We start from the raw sequence: 11687 nt of genomic DNA, 5'->3' as shown, positions 1-11687 counted from the left end.
AAAAAAAAAAAAGCCACACCTATAAGAGCTGTTAGGCCAAGCGGTATAGTGGCACGAACACGGGCCATGAGGTCTCAGACATGGGTTCGGATCTTGACTCCACCATAACCACGTGCAGGGTTAATTGAGAGGCATACACCCAAGTCGTGCTGGTTAAGCACCTGGTACTCCGGCACCAGCCTCTTCGTCCTCCCATGCGCGGCTCCAGGCTTTTGCTCCCCGTGTCCGCAGTCATGCGCCGCTCGCCTCTCGTCTCTCCATCCCTGCACGCTCGCGCTCCGCTGTCGAGTCCAGCCTGGCAAGCGTTGCCATGGCACCGCTGCTGGCTGGGACGCTGGAGGCAGAGCGCGCTGCCCGGCTCGCCCCTTTGTGCCGCGGGGGTGGCTGTGCGCTCCCCCCACGCCCGGCCGCACCCCGCCTCCCCAGCCCCGACCCCCGGGAGGGGGTAAAGGGTAGGGTGGGGGGTTGCAGAGGCGCGGTGAGGCAGGAGGAGGGCAGAGGCGAGGGCCGGGGGTGGGGCGCCTCCGCCCGCCAGCCGCTCTCGCATTAAAATTTCATGGGCGCTGCAGCAGCTACAAAGACGACGCCGGCTGCGCTCGGGGGACCAGAGGGAGGGAGGCTGCGGACGAGTGCGGGGAGGAGTTTGCGATGGGAGGCGCTTGCAGGGGCTCCCCCAGTTCTGCGCTGTGAGCTGGGGCACAAAGAGCCCTCTGCACTGGCGCCGCAGGACCGCGGACCCGAGGTAAGCCGCCGCCCTATTCTAACAGCCCTCCCTTCCCAAGCATCCTTGTCTGCACGCTGGGAACAGACTACTTCCCCGAGCTTGGGGTCCCGGGCAGGGTGCAGGGGTGGCAAACACTGCCTGAAGTGCCCCTCATTTGTTGGACGAAGAACCTCTCCAGCCCGCAGTTGTCAAATGAAGCCAGGACTCCGGTCTGGGTGGGGCATAGGGGAAGAGGTGGGGAGGTTCGCAATGGAGTCTAGTGCCCATGGGGGTCTTGCAGTCATGATCTGAGGGGGAACAAAGACCCTCCCCTCCCCCCGCTACCAGACAGAACAGGAGGGGTCCCCCTGGACCTTTTCCACCCACCGGAACTGGCGAAGCCTTGGAGGGACCCTCAATGGTATCAGAACTGGAGATGGGGGATGGGATGGTGGAGCAGGGTTCTTGAGTCGCTGTGTTTCACAACAAACCCCCCACCCCGACCCCCCGCCCAGCACCTGTCCATGCTCCACTTCTGGGACTCAGATTCTAGATGTCCAGCTTCCAAAAGGATGGAGAGGGTCGGAAAACCTCTTCATTGAGCAGAATAGTGATATTGACAATGATAATAATAATACATCAGTTTATGGAGAGCTTTCTGAATGCCAGCAACACGCTGGTTGCATGCATTGTCACAACAGTCCCAGGAGATGGTAAGAACCCCATTTTAAAGATGAGGAAATTGAGCTCCGGAGAAGGTTAGCTACACGTCCAAGGTCACACAGACAGTGATTTTGAATCTAGATATGTCCAACTCTAAAGCCTATGTTACATCCTTAAAACGGTCTGGGGAGACCTCAGAACCCACCAGCTGCCCACCTATTCCTCCCCAATACACTCTCTAGAGAGGCTGGGAATTTAGGAGTGAGGGGGTCAGATCTCTCCTCTCCCCCACCGGAGGCTCGGCTAGAGAAATTGCTTCTCTGCAGCGAAAGGGGAGGCCAGGGGCCTAGATTCCTCACCGTCATCCCAGACTCCAGACCAGTGGCTGCCCTGCTCCGGGATTGCTGGGGCGCACACCCCACTGCAGTGCCGCGGCGGGAAGCGGGGGCGGGGAGGGGGAAGGTGGTAGTGCGGGGAGAGGTGGGGAGAGAACGGCTTTGTTTTTCTCGGTGCCAGCCTCAGTCTGAGTGAGGCCCAGAGCCAAACGCTCCTTCAGGCTACGGTGCTCTACCTTCCAAAGCGCAGTGCCATTTGGGAGCGCCCGGGAGCTTCGCGATTGCCTGGGCTGGTGGGGGAGGGGAGGGATGAGTAATTCCTCTTGACAGACTGGGAAACCTGAGGACAGTGGTTCTCAGGCTTTAGGGGCGTTGCTTCGGATACGCAGATGTCCAGGCCACGTGGCCAGGGGGATGAGTCAGCAGGACTGGGGTGGGGCTGGGCATCTGGATGTTTACTCAGATCCCCTCCTCCCCTTCTTCATGCAGATGATCACACCTCTCCCCTCACCCCAGCCCAGAACCATGTAGCACTCTGGGCAAAAAGGTATCCTCGGGGACACTTTGGCAGTGGTTAGCTTTGAGTTTGGTTAATTTCACGATGAAAGAATTTTAAGGGTAACATCTCCTATGCCTTCCTTGCCCACCTATTTTATTATTTAATGACCGTTGCCACTGAGTAAGTTTCTGAAATCTACCCTGTATCCTTCTTGCTGTATTTTTGGCCCATCTCTCCACTCCTTCAGGGAGGAGAGCGGTGAAGTGTTCGGAGCCCCCCAAAAGGAAGCATAACTTCGTACCACGAACTTTAGAAGAAACACTCTCTATGCTGGCCTTCAAAATGAATTCGAAAATGTAATTTTTTGGTGATCTTTAAAACGACCATAGTCAGTTTAATAGAATGCATGATAACTGTAGAAGATTTGCAAACGACTGAAAAAAAAAAGAGATGAAAACTCCATAATTTCGTTACCCAAGAATAACTACCGTATTTACTATTTTCACATATTCCCCTGCAGTATATTTTCTATTCCTGAAGATACTAATTGAAATTGTGCTCTATGTATACTGCTTTTAAAAAGTCACATCAGAGGCGTTTCTCTGCATTTTTATGCCCTTGGCAGAAATCATTGTAAGCGGGTTGGTGTTTCCTTATTATTGGTCCTGCCAGTTGTTTTCTTTTTCTTTTTGCGGTATGCGGGCCTCTCACTGTTGTGGCCTCTCCCGTTGCGGAGCACAGGCTCCGGACGCGCAGGCTCGCCGGCCATGGCTCACGGGCCCAGTCACTCCGCGGCATGTGGGATCTTCCCGGACCGGGGCACGAACCCGTGTCCCCTGCATCGGCAGGCGGACTCGCAATCACTGCGCCACCAGGGAAGCCCCCTGCCAGTTGTTTTTAACATCTCTGCGTTTAAGATCCTTTCTCTGGACCTGATCCCTGCTTCCACCCAGGGCAGGATTCTGCTCTTTGAATTGGTCCCTCCTGGATGCAGTGCGGGATGGTAGAAAGAGAAGGCATCGAGTTACACGGATCTCTGCGTGAACCCTCCTCCCCACCTACACGGTGTCAATTTCAGGAGGAAGTAATTTCCTTTCTCTGAGCCTCAGTCTCCTCATCTGTCAAGTGAGAGTCATAATCCCGGCTTTAAAAGGCCGTTGTGAGGCTCTGAACCCGTGTGTGTAAAGCGCCCGACACCCAGTAAAGGCATTGATGCTTTAGTGCATCAACTGTCAGCTCAGGTCACTTCTACCGCCCCTGAATCTTGTAGAGAAAACTTCGTTATTTGCTTTTATTTGTACCGGGCTGTCGGTTCCTCTCCTGGGTGAAACTCAGGCTGTTCGAGCAGCAGTGTTTCTGGGGCATTGGGGCCGTTGTGCAGGTTCAATGGGCTGGTGAATAACTTAAAGGCTAGTCCTTTGTTTGGAAACGATCCTTCCCTGTGTCTCTGAGGCCTGGCTCATCTGTCAGCTGGAGCTCCGTGGAACAATAGCCAGCGATACTCAGGGGCAGAGGCAAAGGCCAGCTGAGGGTGACATGTCTCCCCATCCCTCTCCAGGCTGATTGGATCAGATGAGGCAGGTGTTCCTTGCTCCCTTGTTGTGCCAGGCGGGCCCCTCTGGAAGCTACCAGGTGAGTCATGGAGGGGAGGGATGGGCTGAGCTATCCTGTACTCAGGGGTGTGGAGTAGATGATTAATGGTAACTGACTCCAGCTACCATTTATTAACCGTTTACCAAGGTTCTTGCTGGGTGCTGCCTCTTGGAGACCCCCCAGTAAGGCTGGGAATTGGGCATTACGGATGGGAAACTGAGACTCAGAGAGGTGAAGTGACTAACTCAGGGTCACACAGCGTGTTAGTTGTAGAGCCAGGATTTGAACCTGGAACCAGTATGGCTGTGAAATGTGTCTGTGCACCTATTACACTACGCCACCTCCTCTCCTAAAAGTGAACATAATCAGTTGCCTCAAGACTACAGAAGCCACTGGAATAAACTGACCCAGATGGTTTAGCAATCATCCGGGATTCCCTCACAGTAACACTAACACTGATGACTATTGTTTGCATTTGACACATTCCTTCCTCAGGTCTTTTCTCCTTTAACCCCCACCCCCATATCTGAACAGGAGCCTTCTGCCCCTTAGGGGTTCAACAGGCCTGGTTAGAATCCAGAGGCATCATTTTCTAGCTGGGTAATCGTGGAGCAAGGCACTGGACTCTGAACCTCAGTTTCCTCATCTGTAAAATGGGAATAAAAACCCCACTCATTGTTTTGTCAGGTAAAGGCAGCCCCCGCCCGCAGTTCGGGGGTTCCCTTGTTTGAGGAAGAGGTGAATACTGAAGCTCCTCTTTTGTGTAGGTTGTATTCGAATACTTTGTGAAACAGTATGTTCTGCGCGTGCGCAGAAGCCTCTTCCTGTGCGAGTCTCCTGCAAGGCGCCCTGCACATCCGCTTATTCCCAGGAACTTCCGTTGTGTCTCAGCACTCACTCGTCCAAAGCAATTTAGGCCAACGTCTTTCCTATGCCTCAGCTCTCTGAGCAGCTATTTTATTCCAGAGTCAGGGAAAAAAACAACAACCCCAAACCCAGAGGGATCCTAAGATGCAACCAAATGCATGTTTCCCTGGCAGCTGGTCGTCTGTTACCAGGAACAGCGCAGATTTTAGGGGAAAAAAATGAGTATCCATGGATGGTATTAATGAGCACTGTGGACAACGGTAGTCATAATAATATAAGATCATAAGAGAATGCAAGCTAATAAATAATAGTTACCATCTCATGTAATCCTCACAACAGCCCTGTGTGGTGGGCACCATCATTATCCCCATTGCGTGGATAGGAAGACCAGCCCAGGGAAGCAGCGGATTTGCTAGAGGTGGCAGAGCAGGACGGGAAGACACACCGTGAAGCCTAAGTCCTTTCCAACGCACTTGGATGTTTTGGTTGGCATGGGCCCCACCAAGACACCTCCTGGTTTCTCATTTCACTTCTGATCTGCACCCGAGGAGATCAGTTTTGGCAAATGCTGTGATTTCAGAAAAGGACCCTGGCATCTATTGTCCGATGTGTCCATGGCTACATCTTTATCCCCCCATCCCTCTTTCTTTCTTCTCAATGACAGATGGAGGCATCTCCCTGCCCACCCATGTGGTACCAGACACATTCACGTGGCCACCGGGACCCTAACAGCATCAAAGGAGTAACCAAGGTGACCCTTCCTCTCCTTCTGTGCACCCCTGGGGGTGATGGAGACCAGCCTCATGCTGTGTGGTCAGGTCCACCACGAAATCCACACGCACAGGAGACCTTGTGGATTTCAGCAGTAGGAGGGACCTCTAGGATTCTCTGGTGTCCAATCCCTGGATCGAAGCTTTCCTGATGGGGTCCCCGACCTTGGTTTGAAGTAGGGGTGGGGTGGAGTCTGTCTGGGCTAGTGGGAGCTGAGATGCTGGGACCCGGGAGCCCACCACCAGGTCCATGTGTGGCCTTCGATCTGACCCTTCTTGATTCTTGCCCTCTGTCATCACATCTAAGTGAGTTTTGAAAAGCGAACTACATTGAGGTATAATTTACGTTCAGTAAAAATACACCCATTTAAAGCATCAGTGTGTTTCGATAACTGTATACACCTGTGTAGCCACCACGACAATCAAGATATGGAACATCTTCATCACCCTAAAATGTCCCCCTGCCAATCCCCTCCCAGCCCCTGCCCCAGGAAGCCACTGACCTGCTTTCTATGCCTATAGATTTGACGTTTTCCCTAACGTTTCATTGTTAGGGAATCTTTTGTTCTTGGCTTTTTTTGCTCAGCGTAATGTTTTTGAGGTTCATACTGTTATCACCTGTGTCAGTAATTCACCCTTTTTTTGGTCTAACTTCATGGAGGCATAACATATAACTTACCCATTTCAAGTGCACAATTCAATGTTTCTTTTTCGTAAATTTACCAAGTTCTGTACCCATCACTACACCTCAGTTTTAGAACATTTCCACTGGCCCAGTAAGATCCCTCACCCCCACTTACTGTTAAACCCAGCCAACTCCTAATCCCTGGCAGCTGGTAATCTGCTTTCTGTCTGTATAGGTTTGCCTTTTCTGGACATTGCATATAAATGGACTCATAGAGCATGTGATCTCTTGGGCCTGGCTTCCTTCACCCTGTATAATATTTTCGAAGTTTATCCTTGTCATAGTGGGTAGCAATAGTTTGTTCCTTTTTACTGGTGAGTAGATTTCATTATATGAGTGTACTACAGTTTATTTATCCATTCACCAAGACAGGGGATTTAAATTTAATCCGTGCCTCCTAAGTGGGGTGTATACACCCCCCGCCCCTGGAGACGTATAATCCTGAAGGATAAACATGGCCCATATTTCTGGGACATCACTGTTACACAAAGATTTACTCCAAGTTTAAATCATTAACTGGGGAAAATAATTTTTGGAACGTGCACTGTGTGCCAGGCACTGGCTAAGCCTTTGAGAATAATTAACTTTGAGTCGTACATCGGGTACGTGGGGTTTGGAAGCCATAATCTCACCCATGTTTTGCTTGACCTCAGAGCCCTTTATACCCTCCTAGACAGCTGTCAGCTTGATGCAGGAGCTAAAGTTCCCCTTGAAACCCCTATTGCCTTATTCATAACAGGGATTCTGGGTCCACAGGGTGAGGGGAGAGGGTTTTTGTGTTTAAACAATGTTCCTCTGAGCAATGCAGGGTCTCCTTACAGAGTGCAGCAGGTTCCTGGGATAGAGGAGAAAGAAAGGGATTTCCGCTTTCTTCGGGACCACACTGGGAAGCAGCCTTGCAGATAAGTATTCAAACTTAGCAGCCCACAGCCTACCAGCCTGCCCTCTCCTGGTCCGTACAGGAAAGTACAGCATCCCCGAATCCCCAAGTCGGGGGAGAAATCAGTGCTGCGGCTCATTCACTTCTGTGCCACAAAGAGCGAGCTTGTCCCCGCTTTATGGGGCCCCAGAAAGTAATTTTCCTACCCCACTTTTGGCATCAAGGCTAGAATTTTACAAACTCCACCATCGGGAACTTCTGAGGAACCGAGTTTAATGACTTCATCTTGAGCACCTGTAGATCTGGTGTCAGAAGGAGACTGGGGACTCCTGGTGATTTGGGCTGGCCCTTCCCTTCTCAGTTCTGACCCTCTGTCATCATGTTTATAAAACTTGGCTAGGACCCCTTTGCCTGGCAGTCAAGTGGGGACCTTGGCACTGTGACCCTATGGCATGTGCTTCGCCATGTAAGTGTCTGAGTACATCTCCAGGTCTGGACCCATGCCCTAAGTCCAGGTGCTGACAGCAAGCTCTGAAAATATGCCAAGAGGACCCCTGACTCTCCTGGCCCAGGTCTGCTAGTGGACTGGAGACCTGGGGTAGTCATCAAAGAGCCCCAGCCCACCATCTGACTCCCCAAACTTTTCTTTTTCTGGGGCATCAGAAGAGAGAATGGGAGATGAGGGCGGGGCCATAAAGATAACTGAGGCTGAGCAGAAGGGCGCTTCCTACGTCCCATCCACTGCTTCAAACTACGGGTTATTACTGTGCGCTTTGGGTGAGTGTCCGGACGGGCTGGGCTCCACAACTCAGAGAGAGGGGCAGACTTCCCACGGCTACACGGGATGCCAGAGCTGGGAGCACATCTCCAGATTCCCGGCTCTGTTTGCCTGTCTCACTCAAGCTGTTTCCCCTTTCTCTGGGGTCCCATTCCGCTGCCGGCAGGGAACAGGGAGGCGACTGAAGGGAGCCAGGGGTGTTCTGGGCTGGGAGGGAGGGAGGGAGGGAGGGAGGGAGGGAGGGGGCGCGGAGCCTGGGCCCGGCCTCCCTGGCTCCTGGGGCGGGGCCCTCTTGTTAGCAGAGACTCGCGGCCCGGCCGGAGCTGGGGAGGGGCCTGGGTGCGTTTTTCTCCCGTGTCGTGGTTGGCTCTTTTGTCTTCCAGGATGGACCTGCAGGGTCTGCGTGGGGTAGGAGCTGGGAGCCGCACGCTGCCAGGTAAGCCCGGGTAGGTGTCAGGGAGGGGTTCCGCTGCGCTTCGTTTCTTGGAGGCTGATTCTCCCCCCATCCAGGCCCGGGTACCCAGGTCTGGCCCAAACACTCCTGCCGTTGTGCGTGGTCTCGTGGAGGTGGTGGGACTGAATCAAGAGCACTGCGGGTGGGTCCACGGCAGAGATTTCAGCACATGCCTTTATCCAGCGCAACCACGGACCAAGCGCCTTCTCCCGGCTAGAAGCTGAGGATCCGGAGGTCAGCATGAGATGCGGTCCCGCCCTCTCAGGTCTTCATGTAAGAACGTGCTTTATCACAGTCTCTGTGAGGGAATGAGCTCCCCGTCCTGGGAGGCGTGTGTGTGCGCGCGCACGCGCGCACGCATGTGTGTACGTGTGTGTGTGTGTGTGTTGGGGGAGAGGCGTACTGAGGTCCCCTCAGCGGGACTGCTGTAAAGGGAAGCCGAGCCTCCCGAGGACTGTGAAGGCCCTTTCTGCCCCCCTGGACACTTGCTGCTTGTCTGCCCGTGAAGCCTGTGGGCCGGCTCCGGGGCCCCGTTATTGCTTTTACACCCCTTGTGCGAGCCCTGCCAAGATGGGGCACCCTCTGTATGCGTTATGAGCATCCGAAGCCCTCACGCCGCCCTGTCTCAGTCTTGGTGGCACAGGAGGGAGACTGGGGGTCTTTGAAGGGCCCCCTCAGAGGTGCGGCTCTGGGAAGCCGGGGTGCAGGCTAGGCCCCCATCCTCACGTGCTGTGCCTGCTCCGGCTGCCTCTCCAGGATTCCCGGGTGACCCTGGACTCTGGCCACAGTGACACAGGGAGCAGCCTTTGGTGGTTTTCTGGAACCCTGGACAATTCCCTGGAGACCTCATCCTTCCCAACTCCTGGGCTGGAGACCCTGGGGATAAAGGCCCCCTCCTTGTTGGTGCTCAGCCGAGGACAGGACCTGGCTCTGGAGGACAGCGCGAGGGCTGTGAGGGAGGCTGGCAGCTCACCGTCCCCTCCGCTTCTGTCTGGACCTGCCTGCTGGGCCCTACGGTCCAGGCCTGGAGGCCCTTCCTGACCCCGTGAGGACTTGATTTCTCCTTGAATCCCTGCCAGCGACCAGGCAGAGTTGGGCCTGGGCCAAGGCCCCGCTGACCACACCCTCGCCAAGGCTGGGTCTCCAAGGACCCCACAGGACAGGGGCAGGAACCTGGGACAGGAGTCGGGGAGGAGCTCCCAGTGGGATGGAGGGTGGATGCAGCTCTCGGGGCGCCACTGGCTGGAGTCTGTCTTGCGCCGTTTGCTGTGTGAGTGATTCTCGTTTTTTGTGGGAGCTTCTTGGACGGGGCTTTTCCTTGCTTCTCTCCCTGATGGTGACCAGGAGGGGGCAGGTGGGCCTGGGGGGAGCTTGGGCCTTTCCCTAGTGTTACGGAGCTCTGGGAGGGGCTGTCCTGAAAGGAGAGAGTTTCCAAGAGACCCCGCTGGAGGCGGGGGAGGGGTGTGCGTCGTCCTGGCACTCAGCAGAAAGAGACAGACACCGGGCCTTGCTCCCGACATCCAAAGGGAATGGTCTGGAATCAGCCTCACCCCAGCCCAATCTCAGACCCTGCCCCTTGCCTCACGCCTGTCCCTGGGGAGCAAAGGCAGGCAGTGCAGGCTCCCCACACATGCAGCTTCCGCATCACATGGCGCAGACTCACTTGCACGCCCCCCTCCTCGTCCTCCACTCCCTCCAGCCCCCGCAGCGGGGCCAGTCCCAGTGCTGGCACAAGAGCTGCCTCGGCTTTCCTTAGGCAAGTTTAAGAGCCCCAACGTCCTTTTCCCAGGGTGGGGAGGGGACCTGTTTTAGTCAGCTTGGGCTGCCATAACAGAGTACCACACTGGGATGGCTGAAACCACAGAAATGCATTTTCTTATAGTTCTGTAGGCTGGAAGTCAGAGATCAAGGTGGCAGGGATGGTTTGTGGTGAGGCCCGTCTCCTTGGCTTGCAGATAGGAACTTATTGCTGTGTTCTCACATGGCCTTTTCTCTGTGCATACAGAGAGAGAGAGAGACAGAGAGAGACAGAGAGAAATAGTTATCTGGTGTCTCTTCCACTTCTTATAAGGGCACCAGTCCTATGGGATTAGGGCCTCATCCTAATGACCTCATTTAACCTTAATTACCTACATAAAAGCCCTATCTCCAAATATAGTCACATTGGGAGTCACAGCTTCAACCTATGAATTTGGGGGGAGACACAATTCAGTCCACAGCAGGTGGTCACCACAAACATGGACAGCTAGAGCCAACTCCCCTTTAGAATTCCCACCCCCAGTAGGGAGGAGGAGGAGGAATAGAGGCCTGGGAAGTAGAAACATTGGGAGATTCTGTGCGAGGGTGGCCCTGGAGGCCTCGGGGAGACACCGGACCCAGTGCAGCAAGGAGGCGCCCCCAGCAGAGGGCTGTTACGGGAAGAGCTTGGGCTTTGGAGTCTGAGGGTGCGCAGTCTGCCGTACAACCTTGGGCAACTCACCTCACCCCTGGGAGTCCAATTTCCACTCTGAAACTGGAGCCATCTGCTCACCTGGGCGTGTGTGTGGGGGGCGGGCACAGGAAGAAGTCAGGGAGATCATGCACCTGGCACAGCGCCTGACTCTTAGTAGGTGCTCAATAAACACTCCTGTCCATCTTGGAGTTTAGATTTAGGGCTTCTCTCTTTTTGGTACTCTGGACTTTAAACTCCTCATCTTTGATCCAGAGGCATTTCTGACTCTTGTATTTTTAATATCCCTCTCTAATCAGATTGAGGAATTGGCTGCATTGCATGGCCTCCGTAGTAGCTCCAAATGCTTCCTGGGGAATTTAATATCCACCCCTCTCATCAGAATTGAGCACCTACTGTGAGCCCCCCTGTACTACTCGCTTGGGGGGAATATAAGTGAAGATATGGCCCTGATTCAGGCCTGCAGGATTTCACAGCCATGCCGAGTGGGAGAAAACCAGCACACAGAGAATTAGGGGATGGGGCAGAAAACAGTCGACTGAGGCACAGGTTCTCGGTGCTTGAGTGGGTGGGAGTAAGACCCCAGAGCAGGCTGAAAAGGCTTCCCAGCGAGGCTGAACTAATCAGGACCGTGGAGGATGAGAAAGGTGTGGTTTAGCTGAGAGTTTCCAAGGGAAAATTAGAGCAGAGATGCCCAAAGTAAATTCTAGGAGACGTCATTGCTCTTAAAAAACAAAAAAAAGTTCAAATTCAGTAGGTTTCTGCAGTGCAGGGCTTATCAGAGCCTCTGAAAGTGCTGATGGGAATTGTGAATACTCAAGGATAGACAGAAGATTAAGTGTTTCCCCCCAAACTTTCCTGGCAACAGAACCCTTTTCTTACAGAGCATGAGTTAGAACCGTGGAGAGTCTACATGGGGGTTTATGTGGGAAAATTACAACTGTGAAAAGAGATGACAAAACTAGGGCACACTCAGGTGCTCTGTAGCAGCGGCTGGAAAGGCAGCCCTTT

The 11687-nt window shown here is 53.8% G+C and overlaps 2 long non-coding RNA genes across 2 annotated transcripts; both read left to right on the top strand.

The window, feature by feature from the left end:
* The first annotated feature begins 662 nt into the window (after positions 1-662).
* Positions 663-7967, top strand: LOC116739290. The gene is made up of 4 exons (XR_004345522.1): positions 663-742; positions 3759-3832; positions 5325-5411; positions 6937-7967. It is a non-coding gene; the product is annotated as an uncharacterized LOC116739290 (long non-coding RNA).
* An 82-nt stretch (positions 7968-8049) lies between these two features.
* Positions 8050-11409, top strand: LOC116739289. The gene is made up of 3 exons (XR_004345521.1): positions 8050-8209; positions 8411-8500; positions 8984-11409. It is a non-coding gene; the product is annotated as an uncharacterized LOC116739289 (long non-coding RNA).
* Positions 11410-11687: the final 278 nt, after the last annotated feature.

Source organism: Phocoena sinus, chromosome 14 (assembly GCF_008692025.1).
Source record: "Phocoena sinus isolate mPhoSin1 chromosome 14, mPhoSin1.pri, whole genome shotgun sequence".
NCBI lineage: Eukaryota > Metazoa > Chordata > Mammalia > Artiodactyla > Phocoenidae > Phocoena > Phocoena sinus.
Note: the sequence above shows the minus strand (reverse complement) of the source record. Positions and strands in the feature narration are given on the sequence as shown.